General features: G+C 42.6%; 1 protein-coding gene across 1 annotated transcript in view; it reads right to left on the reverse strand.

Annotated features, from left to right (window-relative positions):
* The window catches only part of LOC110490402 (chemokine-like protein TAFA-2), a 56,731-nt gene that overhangs the window by 39,197 nt on the left and 727 nt on the right, over nt 1-16,807 (reverse strand). The gene's annotated exons all lie outside the window — the stretch shown is intronic.

Below are 16,807 nucleotides of genomic sequence, written 5' to 3' on the forward strand. Positions count from 1 at the left end.
GTATAGAGAGAAATATGGTGTCTTCTACTGACCTGTAAGAGGTGGTTTTCACAGATATATCTCTTAAACAATGGAAACAACGATTTGGTCCTATTATTGCTCACACAATTCCTATTTGGCGCAAAATGTAAAAAAACTATGTAACTGGGAAATGGCATGCCCATACTGCTATGTAACTGGGAAATGGCATGCCCATACTGCAGCTGTTTATCGTTGTATCTGATTGGGGATCATATTTAGGTAGCCACTTCCCCATGGTTATTGGTGGGATCTTGTCTATGGATAGTTGCCTGTGAGCACCAGTAGCTTCACGTTTTGTTTGTGCTTGTTTGTTTTGCTGAGTTTCTGTTTATTAAAAATATGTGGAACTCTACTCACGCTGCGCCTTGGACTATTCATTACGACGAGTGTGACATCTGTATCCTTGCCGATATCATGGATAGTAATGGTTTGAGAACATTCCAAGATTTGAAAGACTCATAAACATTACCAGGCAACTCATTTTTTCTATATTATCAATTTAGGTCAGCTATGCTGGCTATGGAATCCCTTAGGAAACCCAACTACCGAATCATCCAATGATGCGATTTAAAAATAAATATTATCTGGGACCCCGAAAGGACTGATCTCTATAATATATAAACAACTTTTGGAAAGCTCATATTCTGAGCTAGCCATTAAAAAAGTATGGTCTACAGATCTAAGTGAATCGGAACAACTCTTTAAATTGAAAAGAATATGGAAAAATATTACCTTGGCATCACGCAGTCCCAACCATCAACTTATAAGGGCATGAATGTAAATATTCAATGCGTTGCATTTACTATGTGACTTCACGATGATAGCTCCTTGAATCTCTCAATCAATCAGAGAAGATTACTGTTGGCAGTTGCCTCTTAGATGGCAATCACCCCACTCTCTCCCAATTCGCCAGTTACAATTACAAGTTAGACCATTAGAATTATCGACAGCGAGAATTAATGGAGCTAGTAAAGGAACAATTGAGGCCTGGACAAATATACTTGACTCCATAAAGAATCATCTTAGCTAAAGCCTAGCACATACAGTGAGGCAAAAAACTATTTAGTCAGCCACCAACTGTGCAAGTTCTCCCACTTAAAAAGATGAGAGAGGCCTGTAATTGTCATCATAGGTACACTTCAACTATGACAGACAAAATTAGAAAATAAAATCCAGAAAATCGCATTGTAGGATTTTTAATGAATTTATTTGCAAATTATGGTGGAAAATAAGCATTTGGTCAATAACAAAAGTTTATCTCAATACTTTGTTACATATCCTTTGTTGGCAATGACAGAGGTCAAACGTTTTCTGTAAGTCTTCACGAGGTTTTCACACACTGTTGCTGGTATTTTGGCCCATTCCTCCATGCAGATCTCCTCTAGAGCAGTGATGTTTTGGGGCTGTTGCTGGGCAACACGGACTTTCAACTCCCTCCAAAGATTTTCTATGGGGTTGAGATCTGGAGACTGGCTAGGCCACTCCAGGACCTTGAAATGCTTCTTACGAAGCCACTCCTTCGTTGCCCGGGCAGTGTGTTTGGGATCATTGTCATGCTGAAAGACCCAGCCACGTTTCATCTTCAATGCCCTTGCTGATGGAAGGAGGTTTTCATTCAAAATCTCACGATACATGGCCCCATTCATTCTTTCCTTTACACGGATCAGTCGTCCTGGTCCCTTTGCCGAAAAACAGCCCCAAAGCATGATGTTTCCACCCCCATGCTTCACAGTAGGTATGGTGTTCTTTGGATGCAACACAGCATTCTTTGTCCTCCAAACACGACGAGTTGAGTTTTTACCAAAAAGTTATATTTTGGTTTCATCTGACCCTATGACATTCTCCCAATCTTCTTCTGGATCATCCAAATGCTCTCTAGCAAACTTCAGACGGGCCTGGACAAGCTGGCTTAAGCAGGGGGACACGTCTGGCACTGCAGGATTTGAGTCCCTGGCGGCGTAGTGTGTTACTGATGGTAGGCTTGTTACTTTGGTCCCAGCTCTCTGCAGGTCATTCACTAGGTCCCCCCATGTGGTTCTGGGATTTTTGCTCACCATTATTGTGATCAATTTGACCCCACGGGGTGAGATCTTGCGTGGAGCCCCAGATCGAGGGAGATTATCAGTGGTTTTGTATGTCTTCCATTTCCTAATAATTGCTCCCACAGTTGATTTCTTCAAACCAAGCTGCTTACCTATTGCAGATTCAGTCTTCCCAGCCTGGTGCAGGTCTACAATTTGGTGTTCTTTGATAGCTCTTTTTGGTCTTAGCCATAGTGGAGTTTGGAGTGTGACTGTTTGAGGTTGTGAACAGGTGTCTTTTATACTGATAACAAGTTCAAACAGGTGCCATTAATACAGGTAACGAGTGGAGGACAGAGGAGCCTCTTAAAGAAGAAGTTACAGGTCTGTGAGAGCCAGAAATCTTGCTTGTTTGTTTTGTAGGTGACCAAATACTTATTTTCCACCATATTTGCATAAATTCATTACAAAATCCTACAATTAGATTTTCTGGATTTTTTTTCTCATTTTGTCTGTCATAGTTGAAGTGTACCTATGATGAAAATTACAGGCCTCTCTCGTCTTTTTAAGTGGGAGAACTTGCACAATTGGTGGCTGACTAAATACTTTTTTGCCCCACTGTACAACTAAACAATCCATAAAGTCCAACACATACATGCTAACACTATACAGCTCTGGAAAAAAATGAAGAGACCACTGAAGCACCCCCAGATCATCACTGATCCTCCACCAAATTTCACAGTGGGTTCGAGACATTGACTTGGTGGAGGATCGGTGATGATCTCGGAGGTGCTTCAGCAAGGCTGGAAATCGGGCAGATGTCTTTGTGAAGGACGCATGAATCAAGCCACCTACACGGTTGTCCTGGTTCTGCTCTGACAATGTTCCCCAACTCTGAGGATTGGTTTTCCAGCAGGACAATGCTCCATGCCACACAGCCAGGTCAATCGAGGTGTGGATGGAGGACCACCAGATCAAGACCCTGTCATGGCCAGTCCAATCTCCAGACCTGAACCCCATTGAAAACCTCTGGAATGTGATCAAGAGGAAGATGGATGGTCACAAGCCATCAAACAAAGCTGAGCTGCTTGAATTGTTGGGCCAGGAGTGGCATAAAGTCAGCCAACATCAATGTGAAAGACTGGTGGAGAGCATGCTTTGATGCATGAAAGATGTGATTGAAAATCAGAGTTATTCCACCAAATATTGATTTCTGAGTTAAAGTTAAAACATTAGTATTGCATTGTTTAAAAATGAATATGAACTTATTTTCTTTGCATTATTCGAGGTCGGACAACACTGTTATTTTGACCAGTTGTTATTTTCTGCAAATAAATGCTCGAAATGACACAAATTTTAATTTGGAATTTGGGATGAATGTTGTCACTAGTTTATATAATAAAACAAAAATGTTAAATTTACCCAAACTCATACCTATAAATAGTAAAACCAGAGAAACTGAATCATATTTTTTTCCAGAGCTGTATATAGAAAAGTATGTGGACACCTCTTTAAATTTGTGGATTCGGAAATTTCAGCCACACCTGTTGCGAGCACACAGACATCTAATCTCCATAGACAAACATTGTCATTAAAATGGCCTTACTGAAGGCTCAGTGACTTTCAACATGGCACCGTCAAAAGATGCAACCTTTCCAACAAGTTAGTCAAATTTCTGCCCTGCCTCGGTCAACGGTAAGTTCTGTTATTGTGAAGTGGAAACGTCTAGGAGCACACAAGCTAACAGAATGTGACCGCCGAGTGCTGAACCGCACAGTGCGTAAAATATTTGTCTGTCCACGGTTGCAACACTCCCTGCCAAGTTCCAAAATGCCTGTGAAAGCAATGTCAGCACAATAACTGTTCGTCGGGAGCTTCATGAAATGGGTTTCCATGGCCAAGCAGCCTCACACAAGCCTAAGATCACCATAAGCAATGCAAAGTGTTAGCTGGAGTGGTGTAAAGTTCGCTGCCATTGGACTCTGGAGCAGTGAAAACGCATTCTCGAGTGAGGAATCACACTTCACCACGGACTAATCTGGGTTTGGCGGATGCCGGGAGAACGCATAGTGCCAACTGTAAAGTTTGGCGGAGGATGAATAATGTTTTCATGGTTCGGGCTAGGACCCTTAGTTACAGTGAAGGCATATCTTAACCATACAGCATAAAATGGCATTCTAAACAATTCTGTGCTTCCAACTTTGTGGCAACAGTTTGGGGAAGGCCCTTTCCTATTTCAGCATGACAATGGCCCCGTCAAAGCATGGTCTATAAAGAAATGGTTTGTCGAGATCAGTGTGGAAGAACTTGACTGGCCTGTAAAGAGCCCTGACATCAACCCCATCGAACATCTTTGGGATGAATTGGAACGTCAACTGCGAGCCAGGCCTAATCGTCCAACATCAGTGCCTGACTCAGAAGAGTGGATGGTTGTTTTAGCAGCAAAGGGGGACCAACTCCATATTAATGCCCATAATTTTGGAATGAGATGTTCAACGAGCACGTGTCCACATACTTTTGGTCAAGTAGTATATACAGTGCCTTCGGAAAGTATTCAGACCACTTGACTTTTTCCACATTTTGTTACGTTAGAGCCTTAATCTGAACTGGATTAAATAAAACAAAATCCTCAACAATCTACCCACAATACCCCAAATGACAACGCAAAAACAGGTTTTTATACATTTTGCAAATAATTACAAATAAAAAACAGAAATACCATATTTACATAAGTATTCAGACCCTTTGCTATGACTCAGGTGCATCCTGTTTCCATTGATCATCCTTGAGAGGTTTCTACAACTTGATTGGAATCCACCTGTGGCAAATTCAATTGATTGGACATGATTTGGAAAGGCACACACCTGTCTATATAAGGTCCCAGAGTTGACAGTGCATGTCAGAGCAAAAACCAAGCCATGAGGTCAAAGGAATTGTCTATAGAGCTACGAGGTAGGACTGTGTCGAGTGAAATATCTGGGGAAGGGTACCAAAACATTTTTGCCGCATTGAAGGTCCCCAAGAACACAGTGACCTCCATCATTCTTCAAATGGAAGAAGTTTGGAGCCACCAAGACTCTTCCTAGAGCTGGCCGCCCAGCCAAACTGAGCAATCCGGGGAGAAGGGCATTGGTCAGGGAGGTGACCAAGAACCCGACGGACACTGACAGAGCTCTAGAGTTCCTCTTTGGAGATTGGAGAACCTTCCAGAAGGACAACCATCTCTGCAGCACTCCATCAATCAGGCCTTTATGGTAGAGTGGCCAGAGGGAAGCCACTCCTCAGTAAAAGGCACATGACTGCCAGCTTGGAGTTTGCCAAAAGGCACCTAAAGACTCTCAGACCATGAGAAGCAAGATTCTCTGGTTTGATGAAACCAAGATGGCCTCTTTGGCCTGAATGCCAAGCACCATCTCTAAGGGAACCCTGGCTCCATCCCTATGGTGAAGCATGGTGGTGGCAGCATCATGCTGTGGGGATGTTTTTAAATCGGCAGGGACTGGAGACTAGTCAGGATCAAGGTAAAGAAGGGAGCACAGTACAGAGAGATCCTTGATGAAAACCTGCTCCAGATAGCTCAGGACCTCAGACTGGGGCGAAGTTCACCTTCCAACAGGTCAACGACTCTAAGCACACAGCCAAGACAACGCAGGAGTGGCTTCGGGACAAGATTCTGAATGCTCGAGTGGCCCAGCCAGAGCCCGGACTTGAACCCGATCGAACATCTCTGGAGAGACCTGAAAATATCTGTGCAGCAACACTCCCCATCCATCCTGACAGAGCTTGAGAGGATCTGCGGAGAAGAATGGGTAGAACTCCCCAAATACAGGTGTGCCAAGCTTGTAGCGTCATACCCATGAAAGGCTGTCAAGGCTGTAATCACTGCCAAAGATGCTTCAACAAAGTACTGAGTTAAGGGTCTGAATAAATGTGATATTTCCATTTTTAAAAATATATAAATTAGCTACAACCTCAACCTTTTTTTGCTTAGTCATTATGGGGTATTGTGTGTAGATTGACGGGGAAAAAAACAATTTAATCAATTTTAGAATAAGGCTGTAATTTAACTAAATGTGGATAAAGCCAAGGGCTCTGAATACTTTTCGAATGCACTGTATATACACCATCGTTCAAAAGATTGGGGTCACTTAGAAATGTCCTTGTTTTCCATGAAAACATACATGAAATTAGTTGAAAAATGAATTGGAAATATAGGCAAGACGTTGTCAAGGTTATAAATAATGATTTTTAATTTAAATCATATATGTGTCCTTCAAACTTTTTTTTTCTCCCACAAGTTGGATTGGCTTGATGGGCACTTCTTACCTACCATATGGTCAAGCTGCTCCCACAACAGCTCAATAGGGTTGAGATCCGGTGACTATAATGGAGTGGCCAGCACAGACAGAACACCAGCTGACTGCATTGCCCTAAATAGTCAATGCATAGTTTGGAGCTGTGCTTTGGGTCATTGTCCTGTTGTTGAAGGAAATTGGCTTCAATTAAGCGCCGTCCACAGGGTATGGCATGGCGTTGCAAAATGGAGTGATAGCCCTCCTTCTTCAAGATCCCTTTTACCCTGTACAAATCTCCCACTTTACCACCACCAAATCATCACATTGCCTCCACATTCCTTGACAGATGGCTTCAAGAACTCCTCCAGCATCTTTTCATTTTTTCTGCATCTCACAAATGTTCTTCTTTGTGATCTGAACACCTCAAACTTAGATTTGTCTGTCCATAACTCTTTTTCCCAATCTTCCTGTCTAGTGTCTGTTCTTTTTCCCATCTTAATCTTTTCTTTTTATTGGCCAGTCTGGCTTTTTCTCTGCAACTCTGCCTAGACGGCCAGCATCCCGGAGTCGCCTCTTCACTGTTGACGTTGAGATTGGTGTTTTGAGGGTACTTTTTAATAAGGCTGCCATTTGAGGACTCTGTTTCTCAAACTAGACACTAATGTACTTGTACTCTTGCTCAGTCGTGCACCAGGGCCTCCCACTCCGCTTTATTCTTGTTAGAGCCATTGGTGGTGTAGGCCCACCTCTTCTATTTATTTTTCTTTAACTACCAATTTTACTAGTACAATATCCTCAATACGGTCATTTCTATATATGTATTTCTTACTGTTTTTCTTTTCAATGGCAGCCAAAATATATTAATTTAAATTGATATTGTACCTGCAAACCTCAACAAAAAATGACAAAACAAATAAAGTGGTCAATTTTTTTTATTTTTATAATAATACACACACAAACGCATGCATACACGGCACGCCTGCACACAGACAAAACATACAAACACTTAACTGCCAATTCCATTGACTGCTATATCACAGCATTTGACTACCAGATAGTTCATGCTATTCATACTGGCTCCCGGAACCCAAGGAACAATGTTAGTTTTAATTAATTGAATGGAGTCTCCTTATTAATATTTTGCCGCATTCCTGAGGCCAGTGTTTTCCCTTGGAGAAGACTCAACCCCCGTTTATCTGTGGTCTTCTTATCCTGTTACTCACGCCTGACTCCATGTCAGCCTTATCTGAATCCTCACTACACTCAGCTGCCTGATAGGGCACTGGCTGTAAGCTATTAAAATGGCCTCTTCACCAGATAAGAGCAGGAAAGTGGTCAGATTGAAAGCCACAGTCTCTGAGGGTAAAGTCTTTAGGTTACAGTCCCCGGGTTAAATAGCCTGAGGGAGGCAGAGTGCCAGATCAAGCCAGGCTCTGCTTGTGTGTGTGTGTGTGTGTGTGTGTGTGTGTGTGTGTGTGTCGCATCTTAGGGTCACCAAGTCTCCAAATCTACAATTAGACGCCACCTCCATGCCAATAGGCTAGTATTGAGACCTGTTGACTTTTTCCACATTTTGTTACGTTACAGCCTTATTCTAAAATTGATTTTTTTTTTTAAATCCCTCATCAATCTACACACAATACCCCATAATGATGAAGCAAAAGCAGGTTTAGACATTTTTGAAAATGTATACATTTAAAAAACAGAAATAAGTATTCAGACCTTTTACTCAGTACTTTGTTGAAGAACCTTTGGCAGCAATTACAGCCTCGAATCTTCTTGGATATGGCGCTTCTTGGATATGGCTATCAGGTTGGATGGGGAGTGTCGCTGTACAGCTATTTTCAGGTCATTCCAGAGATGTTTGATCAGGTTCAAGTCCGGGCATTCAAAGACATGTCCTGAAGCCACTCCTGTGTTGTCTTGGCTGTGTGTTTAGGGTTTCTGTCCTGTTGGAAGGTGAACCTTTACCCCAGTCCTATTGCCTGAGTGCTCTGGACCAGGTTTTATCAAGGACCTCTCTGTACTTTGCTTTCCCTAGGTGAAGCATGGTGGTGGCAACATCATGCTGTGGGGATGTTTTTCAGTGGGAGAGACTGGGAGACTAGTCAGTATTGAGAGAAAGATGAAGGGAGCAAAGTACAGAGAGATCATTGATAAAAAACCTGCTCCAGAACGCTCAGGCAGAGCGTTCTGAACGCTCAGACGCTCAGCTCCCTCCACAGATTTTCTATGGGATTAAGGTCTGGAGACTGGCTAGGCCACTCCAGGACCTTAATGTGCTTCTTGTTGAGCCACTACTTTGTTGCCTTGGCCATGTGTTTTGGGTCATTGTCATGCTGGAATACCCATCCAAGACCCATTTTCAATGCCCTGGCTGAGGGAAGGAGGTTCTCACCCAAGATTTGACGGTACATGGCCCCTTCCATCGTCCCTTTGATGCGGTGAAGTTGTCCTGTCCCCTTAGCAGAAAAACACCCCCTTAGCATTATGTTTCCACCTCCATGTTTGATGGTAGGGATGGTATTCTTGGGGTCATAGGCGACATTCCTCCTCCTCCAAACACGGCGAGTTTTGGTCTCATCTGACCACAACACTTTCACCCAGCTGTCCTCTGAATCATTCAGATGTTCATTGGATAACTTCAGATGGGCATGTATATGTGCTTTCTTGAGCAGGGGGACCTTGCGGGCGCTGCAGGATTTTAGTCCTTCATGGCGTAGTGTGTTACCAATTGTTTTCTTGGTGACTATGGTCCCAGCTGCCTTGAGATCATTGACAAGATCCTCCTGTGTAGTTCTGGACTGATTCCTCACCGTGATCATTGCAACTCCACGAGGTGAGATCTTGCATGGAGCCCCAGGCCGAGGGAGACTGACAGTTCTTTTGTGTTTCTTCCATTTGCGAATAATCGCACCAACTGTTGTCACCTTCTCACCAAGCTGCTTGGCGATGGTCTTGTAGCCCATTCCAGCCTTGTGTAGGTCTACAATCTTGTCCCTGACATCCTTGGAGAGCTCTTTAGTCTTGGCCATGGTGGAGAGTTTGGAATCTGATTGATTGCTTCTGTGGACAGGTGTCTTTTATACAGGTAACAAACTGAGATTAGGAGCACTCCCTTTAAGAGTGTGCTCCTAATCTCAGCTCGTTACCTGTATAAAAGACACCTGGGAGCCAGAAATCTTTCTGATTGAGAGGGGGTCAAATACTTATTTCCCTCATTAAAATGCAAATCAATTTATAAAATTTTTGACATGCGTTTTTCTGGATTTTTTTGTTGTTGTTATTCTGTCTCTCACTGTTCAAATAATCTACCATTAAAATTATAGACTGATAATTTCTTTGTCAGTGGGCAAACATACAAAATCAGCAAGGGATCAAATACTTTTTTCCCTCACTGTATTTTATACAGTCTTTTTATATCTTCTTTATCAAGGGTGCCAATAATTTCGTAAATGATCGTAGTAGAAATGCATAGGCATCCATGTAGTATGTATGTATACACAAATATCCATGAACAGTTTTTTGGCTGAAACACACAGATACTGTAAACACAGACAAAATGAACAGTTCTGTCATGGAGCATTCCATTTGACATATCCATGCAAATCACAAGGAGTGACCCTCTCTAGACTGTTTAGATTTTAGAATGTCAGTTGTTTAGACTCTAGAATGTCAGCTGGAATGAGTTTATATATTGACGTTGCAGATGTCTAAAGGATGGCGTTCAGTACAGGTCCAGTGTCTCAACACCTACGTGAGACTGGTGTTCATCAAACTACAGCTCAGCGTTCAAAACCATATACCCTCGAAGGTGATCACTAAGCTAAGGACCCTGGGACTGAACACCTACCTCTGCAATTGGTTCCTGATGGGCTTGGCCCCAGGTGGTGAGGGTCAGCAACAATACATCCGCCAAACTGACCATCTACATGGGGGCCCCTCAGGGTTGCGTGCTTAGTGCCCTCCTGTACTCCCTGTTCACCCACGACTGCGTGGCCACACACGACTCCAACACCATTATTAAGTTTGTCGACGACACGACGGTGGTAGGCCTGATCACAGACGACGATCAGACAGCCTATTGCTGACGTCTACATCAACGTCAGCAAGACAAAGGAGTTGATTGTGGACTGCAGGAAATGGAAGGCCGAGAATGCCCTCATTCACATCGAACAGGGCTGTAGTGGAGCGGGTCAAGAGCTTCAAGTTCCTCGGTGTCCACATCACTAAGGATCTATCATGGTCCAAACACACAAACACAGCCTTAAAGAGTGCACTACAACGCCTCTTCCCCCTTGTTAAGAGGGCATGACCATACCTATTTCCCCTCAAGAGGCTGTTAAAATTTTGCGTGGGCCCTCAGATCCTTAAGGAGTTTTACAGCTGCACCATCTAGAGATCTTGACTGGCTGCATCACCACTTGGTATGGAAACTCATTGGCATCCGACCACAAGGCAACTACAGAGGGTAGTGTGTACGGCCCAGTACATTGCTGGGGCGGAGCTCCCTGCCATCCAGGACCTCCTATACCAGGCAGTGTCAGAGGACAGCCCACATTTTTATCCAAAGACTTCAACCACCCAAGCCACAGACTGTTCTCCCTGCTACCGCATGGCAAGTGGTCCCTGCTGCTACTGTCTATTATCTATTATGTTGCCTAGTCACTTTACTCATACTTATACTGTATGCAGAGTACATCGCTACCTCAATTACATCGATTTAGTATTTCTAATCCCTGTATATAGCCATGTTATTGTTCTACTCCCTGTATATAGCCATGTTATTGTTCTACTCCCTGTATATAGCCATGTTATTGTTCTACTCCCTGTATATATAGCCATGTTATTGTTCTACTCCCTGTATATAGCCATGTTATTGTTCTACTCCCTGTATATATAGCCATGTTATTGTTCTACTCCCTGTATATATAGCCATGTTATTGTTCTACTCCCTGTATATAGCCATGTTATTGTTCTACTCCCTGTATATAGCCATGTTATTGTTCTACTCCCTGTATATATAGCCATGTTATTGTTCTACTCCCTGTATATATAGCCATGTTATTGTTCTACTCCCTGTATATAGCCATGTTATTGTTCTACTCCCTGTATATAGCCATGATCATTTTACTTGTTATTTCTACTCCTTATTCACTGTGTATTATTCCTTTTTTATCTTATTTTTAACTCTGCATTGTTGGAAAAGGACCCGTAAGTAAGCCTTTCCCTGTTAGTCTACACCTGTTGTCTACAAAGCATGTTACAAATACAAATGTATTTTACTTGAACAGGAAGTAAGCTATCTGCTAAACTATTTGCACTGCCTAGTTATGTTGAAGGTATGTGTGATGCCAGACATTTGTAAAGGCGGCTAGTCTAAATCTCTAGTCAGGCATTGCCAGCCTGGAGGTTGTGATGTCACCTTGTCTTTGACCTAAAGACAGCAATTGCCTCCTGGAGCTACAACCTTGGCTTTAGCTCAAAGGGTTAACAAACTGTCAATTTTGAAGAGCCAGAGACCTACTGGTAAACAACAGTTTGATGTAGCTACAGATTTGCCCCACAAACCGACAAAAAGCAATGAAAAGTTGTCTTCCTACTGTCCAAAGAGTATTGGTATTTGTGGAGACTTCTCTGGGCCTTGCTGACAAGCTGCGTGACGGCCGCATGTTTTTAAGCCACTGGGCCACACGCAGAGCCCTGCTAAGACCCTGCAGGAGAGATAAAACGGCCGTGGTGGGGAAAGGTGGACGCAGACCAGTGGTGTGAAACAGGATCACAGACGGCTGGAGGACGGCCCATGAAGAAGGAGGGGGTGGAAGAGGGGGTAGCAGAGGAAGGGGCAATTTTGGACAGGGAATGTGAGCCACCGCACCAGAAGAGGATCCTGGGATAGCAATGGCTGCCAGCCATCTTCGGAGACAATCACAAGTATAGAGAAAGAGAGAGGTCATAGTTATGTTCGATTGGTGTGCACACATGGAGTACGCATGTAATGAGCATGGAAACCGTAACAAAGCATCCCACTGGGCACAGACGTCAATTCAACGTCTAGTTTTGATTTACAATTGGTTGAGTTGTCAACTAACGTGAATTCAACCTGAAATCAACCAAACATGTCACCCTGCCATTAGATTTAGGTTAAACGTTGGGTGAAAAAAAGTCACTGATGACTTTTTGCAAATCAAATCAGTTTTCCACGTTGATTCAATGTCATGTCATTTTTGGTTAAAAGTATGTGGAAACAACATTGATTCAACCAGTTTTTGCCCAGTGGGCTTGGTCAACAACATGGAACTTAGAAGAGCATCACGTTCAATAACCTACTCTTTCATAATTGTGTAAGTAATGTTGTCTGTGGGTCTAAAAAGGTAGTGGCTGTCGACAACGGCAAGTACCTACTCGGCCACACACTTAAAACCATCACATTCCACAGTCAACAGACGATTCACAGGGCCAGTTTGATAGGCCAATGTAGTACCCTTTAGTCAGTAGAACACACAAACAGGAAGTGACTCAATGCATGGGGAAATGCTCTATATTTCACAATAGCTAATCCTACAATAAACCTCTTTCCTCCTACTAAATTGAAACCACCACTTATAGAAGCATGTGATGCACAACACAGTGCCAAACAGCTGTGCTTCACTCTGTATTATTTCATGGTGAAATATACAATGTACCTCTCCAGAGACAAGAGGGGGAAGAGAGAATGAGAGAGAGAGAATAAAAGAGTGAGAGAGCGCAAAAGAGATGGAGAGGGAGGGGAAGGCAGAGAGATGCGAACATTGTCGAAAACACCACGGACAATGTGTTAAATTGGAAAAGGAACAAAGCCTTCAGCCTCTAAACAAAGACTAATGAAGGCGGACATGATGCTAACGAACGCGTCCGCACGGCATTGGCAAATGGATCCTGGGAGGACCTAGCAAAACCCTGGCACTAGAGTGCCAAAGCCCATTTGATTGGATAGAGAGCAAGGGAGCGAAAGTAGGAGTAGGAAAATAACATCTATGAGGTGTATGTTAACAGTGTGTGTGTGTGTGTGTGGGGGGGGGGGGGGGGGGGGGGTAGATAGGTGGTGGTGAGGGGCGGGACTTGCTGTTATTTTGGCATTTCTGCTCTTTTATTTATTCTGCGGCTGGTGAATTTGTATAAACTCCAATTGGAAAAGGCTGATCAAAAAGAATGGGACAGGCAGAGAGAGAGGGGGAAAAAAAGCCCTTGCTGCCGACTTACATCAAACGCAGGCACAGCGGGTGACAATCAACTACCAATTTTTTTCACACATTTCTATAGTTTCTGGAGGAAGGAGCGAGAGCTTGGCCTCTGAAGTCTTTTGTTTTGATCACAAAGAAAATGGAGCCCAGAACAGTCGAGAGCTACAGTATAGGTTCTCTCTTTGCGGAGTAATATAGAATGTATCACATTCCAACGCCTTTCAAATGACACCAAGGATATGTCACATTGATATTAAAAGTTGTTACAAAAGTACTTGAGGTCATAGGCTACATCTATTTATTTTGAAGGATATTCTACCCATGTAACCTAAGCCTGATAAGAGAAATGGTCTACTAGATTAAATCCACAATGTATTGATTTTATAGAATCACCATTAGGACTATAGGTCATGTACCTCCGTGACCCTTATCAATCTGTGACCGTAGAATTAGTTTACAACTCAGGCATGTCAGTTTGTGATACCATTTGTGATAGCAAACATATTGGGGACCCTCTCAGAATATCAGAACACAACTCTTATATGGAGAGTTATTAAAATGGCATACAAGCAGTTTTACTATGACTTCTGCAGTGCATGGCCGGACTAATCAAGTCTCGGACCCTGAGAAAGAGAACCTTCTGACGTTTTAAAGCTCATTTATTGCAATTATACACATTTTGCCATAGGGCAGAGTGAAAGAGCTGCCGTTTTAAAGCTTAAATTACACTGCATTATGTTCAAAACATTTTGGGGGAATATAAGAAGAATTGATTAGAGACAAATGTGTAAATGATGGAGTACTGTGTATACAAATATCCATGTGAGCCTCCCAGGCCCATGTTGGGCATCTAAAAGGTTAAGAACATAAATTGTGGATGAATAATATTACATTGTATTGTACACTCAACTTTTTCCACGCATCTCATACAAAATGTATTAAACTGTTCTTGCTAGCAATATTCATAAAAAGGGTATTAAAAATATATATATAGACATATTGAGGTCTTGCCATGGACCCCCTGCAGTATCTCCTCAGACTCCACTTTGGGAACCCCTGAACAAGGATGCCTCATTGACTCTTACTGAAAGGTCAAGCCAGACATCACAGAAAAGCTCCAGAGGGGACTTGAACCACAAGGGTTTATGTGTTAATATAGCAGCAGGTCAATGTAGGGTTCATAACCCACCAATAAGAAATGTTGCTCATTTAAAAGCCTAATTTGTCATTTCAACAGCCTAACACCTGCCACTTTGTTTGATAATTTAAAGGAATGAGCTGAGAGAAATGTAACCACTCAGATTCATAGATGGATGGGTGGATCAATGGTAATGCCCTGAATGGGAAAGGGCACAGTACACACAAGGGATGTGACATTGGAGAATCATCATCCGGCTCTGGTCAGACAGCTGCCGACAGTTGGCACCAGGTCACCCAGCTGGAGAGGGCATTCCTCTGTGATATGTCCCCTCACAGTGTAGCCAGTCTGATAAGAGCCAAGGAGGTGCTCATCAATTGTCTGTCTGAGGGAGTTGGGGCAGTTGTCAGTAGATGTTATTGATGTTGACTAACTACTATGCATGCACCTGTGTGTGTGTGCTCACTAACGTGCGTGTTCGCTCTCCTGTGAGTGCAAATTCTTCCCGTCTTCAAAATCCATATCCCCTCTCCATGAGGTGTAATATAATTGTCACTGGTGACAAATGGACAAATGCTCATGTCATCTGATTAACAATGTCAGTGTGACACAAGATGAGCAGGAGAGATACAAATATGAGATATTTTAAGAAGTAGCAGCCTGACAAACAGCTTCAATATTCTACTGACTGAGATTTATGATAACGTCATACCTGAACACCACAATGCTCTTCAGACTCCACATTTACTTCGTATCATTTATAGTGTATCATGGTAAGTATCAAGGCTGTCATTAACTTGCTCTGACTGCCAGTAGGATGAGACCACATTTTGCAGTCTATTTCATATCAAGCCTCTCAAATCTTTACTCTGCTGGTGGTGATGCAAGAACACCTCATGTGCCTCTGAATTGGTATAGAGGGTGTAAGGTGCAGGCACACATAAAAATAGAAAGAGAGAGACAACCTATTTGATTGAAAACCCAGATTTTGATCAGACAAAAACACATTTGGCTTCTCCACAGTGAGAGAGCATGTTTGTAGTTGTGCATCCCTGTGTTTTTAAATGTTATCATAGATTTCAATTGGCCTACATAAATCCCCTTGTTCTGGTATACTGTCTTGGGTTGAACAGCTAGTCATTAGGTTGCATGACTATCCAGAGGACACACTTGCCCTTCTGATGCATTTAGCCTGTTAATTTACAAGCCTATTTAGTATTGGACCTTGACAGTGGACCAATGTTGAAGAGGCAGCTCTGTCGTGTATGGCAGCCCACTGAATAAACAATGGTTGCACTGTCGGCAGACCAATGGATGTCTGTGCATAAAATGAGTGGATGGAGAATCACCATATATGGTTCCCTTATTAACTGCCTCAAGACCAAATAGACAACTAACTTGACAGTTAAACCATATTTAGGGGACAGGAGGATTAAGGGATGTGTGATTTCTAATTATAAAGACAATCTAAATAGTTACAATGATGCCAGAAATTTCAGTGGTTAAACTTTTGATCGAGAGAAAATAAATAATGAGCTGATGCAGTTGGCATAGCCTAATAAATGCAGGTCCACACATCACTCGAGGTGCACTTTCTCGAGATGAGGGCGATTGACTGGTAATTAAACTCGTGCTGGTAGCTAGTATGATCAACATGACTTGATCATACTAGCTACCAGCACTTGACTTGACTTGATTTTGATGAGATTCAAGTTAAGCACTTATTGAGAACGCCCACTGGGCAAAAAGTGGTTGAATCAAAGTTGTTTCCACATAATTTCAACAATAACTAATGTGATGACGTTGAATAAACGTGGAAAACTGATTGGATTTGCAAAAAGTAATTAACTAAGGAAAGGTCCTCTTTTTTTCACCCAACTTTGAACCTAAATCCAATAACATTGTTACATTGATTATTTCACGTTGAATTCACGTTAGTTGACAACTCAATCAAATGTAAATCAAAACTAAACGTTGAAATGGCATGTGCCTAGTAGGTGAGCTCCTTGTAGACCAATTCTCTTGTAGCACGCAATAAAAAAAATGGTGCTTGACTGCGCACACTTTTTTAAGTGTCAGTCGCGATCATTATAGGGCGCACAAAATTGA

This window comes from Oncorhynchus mykiss, chromosome 15, assembly GCF_057628025.1.
Source record: "Oncorhynchus mykiss isolate SJ-2025 chromosome 15, ASM5762802v1, whole genome shotgun sequence".
In the NCBI taxonomy this organism is placed as follows: Eukaryota; Metazoa; Chordata; class Actinopteri; order Salmoniformes; family Salmonidae; genus Oncorhynchus; species Oncorhynchus mykiss.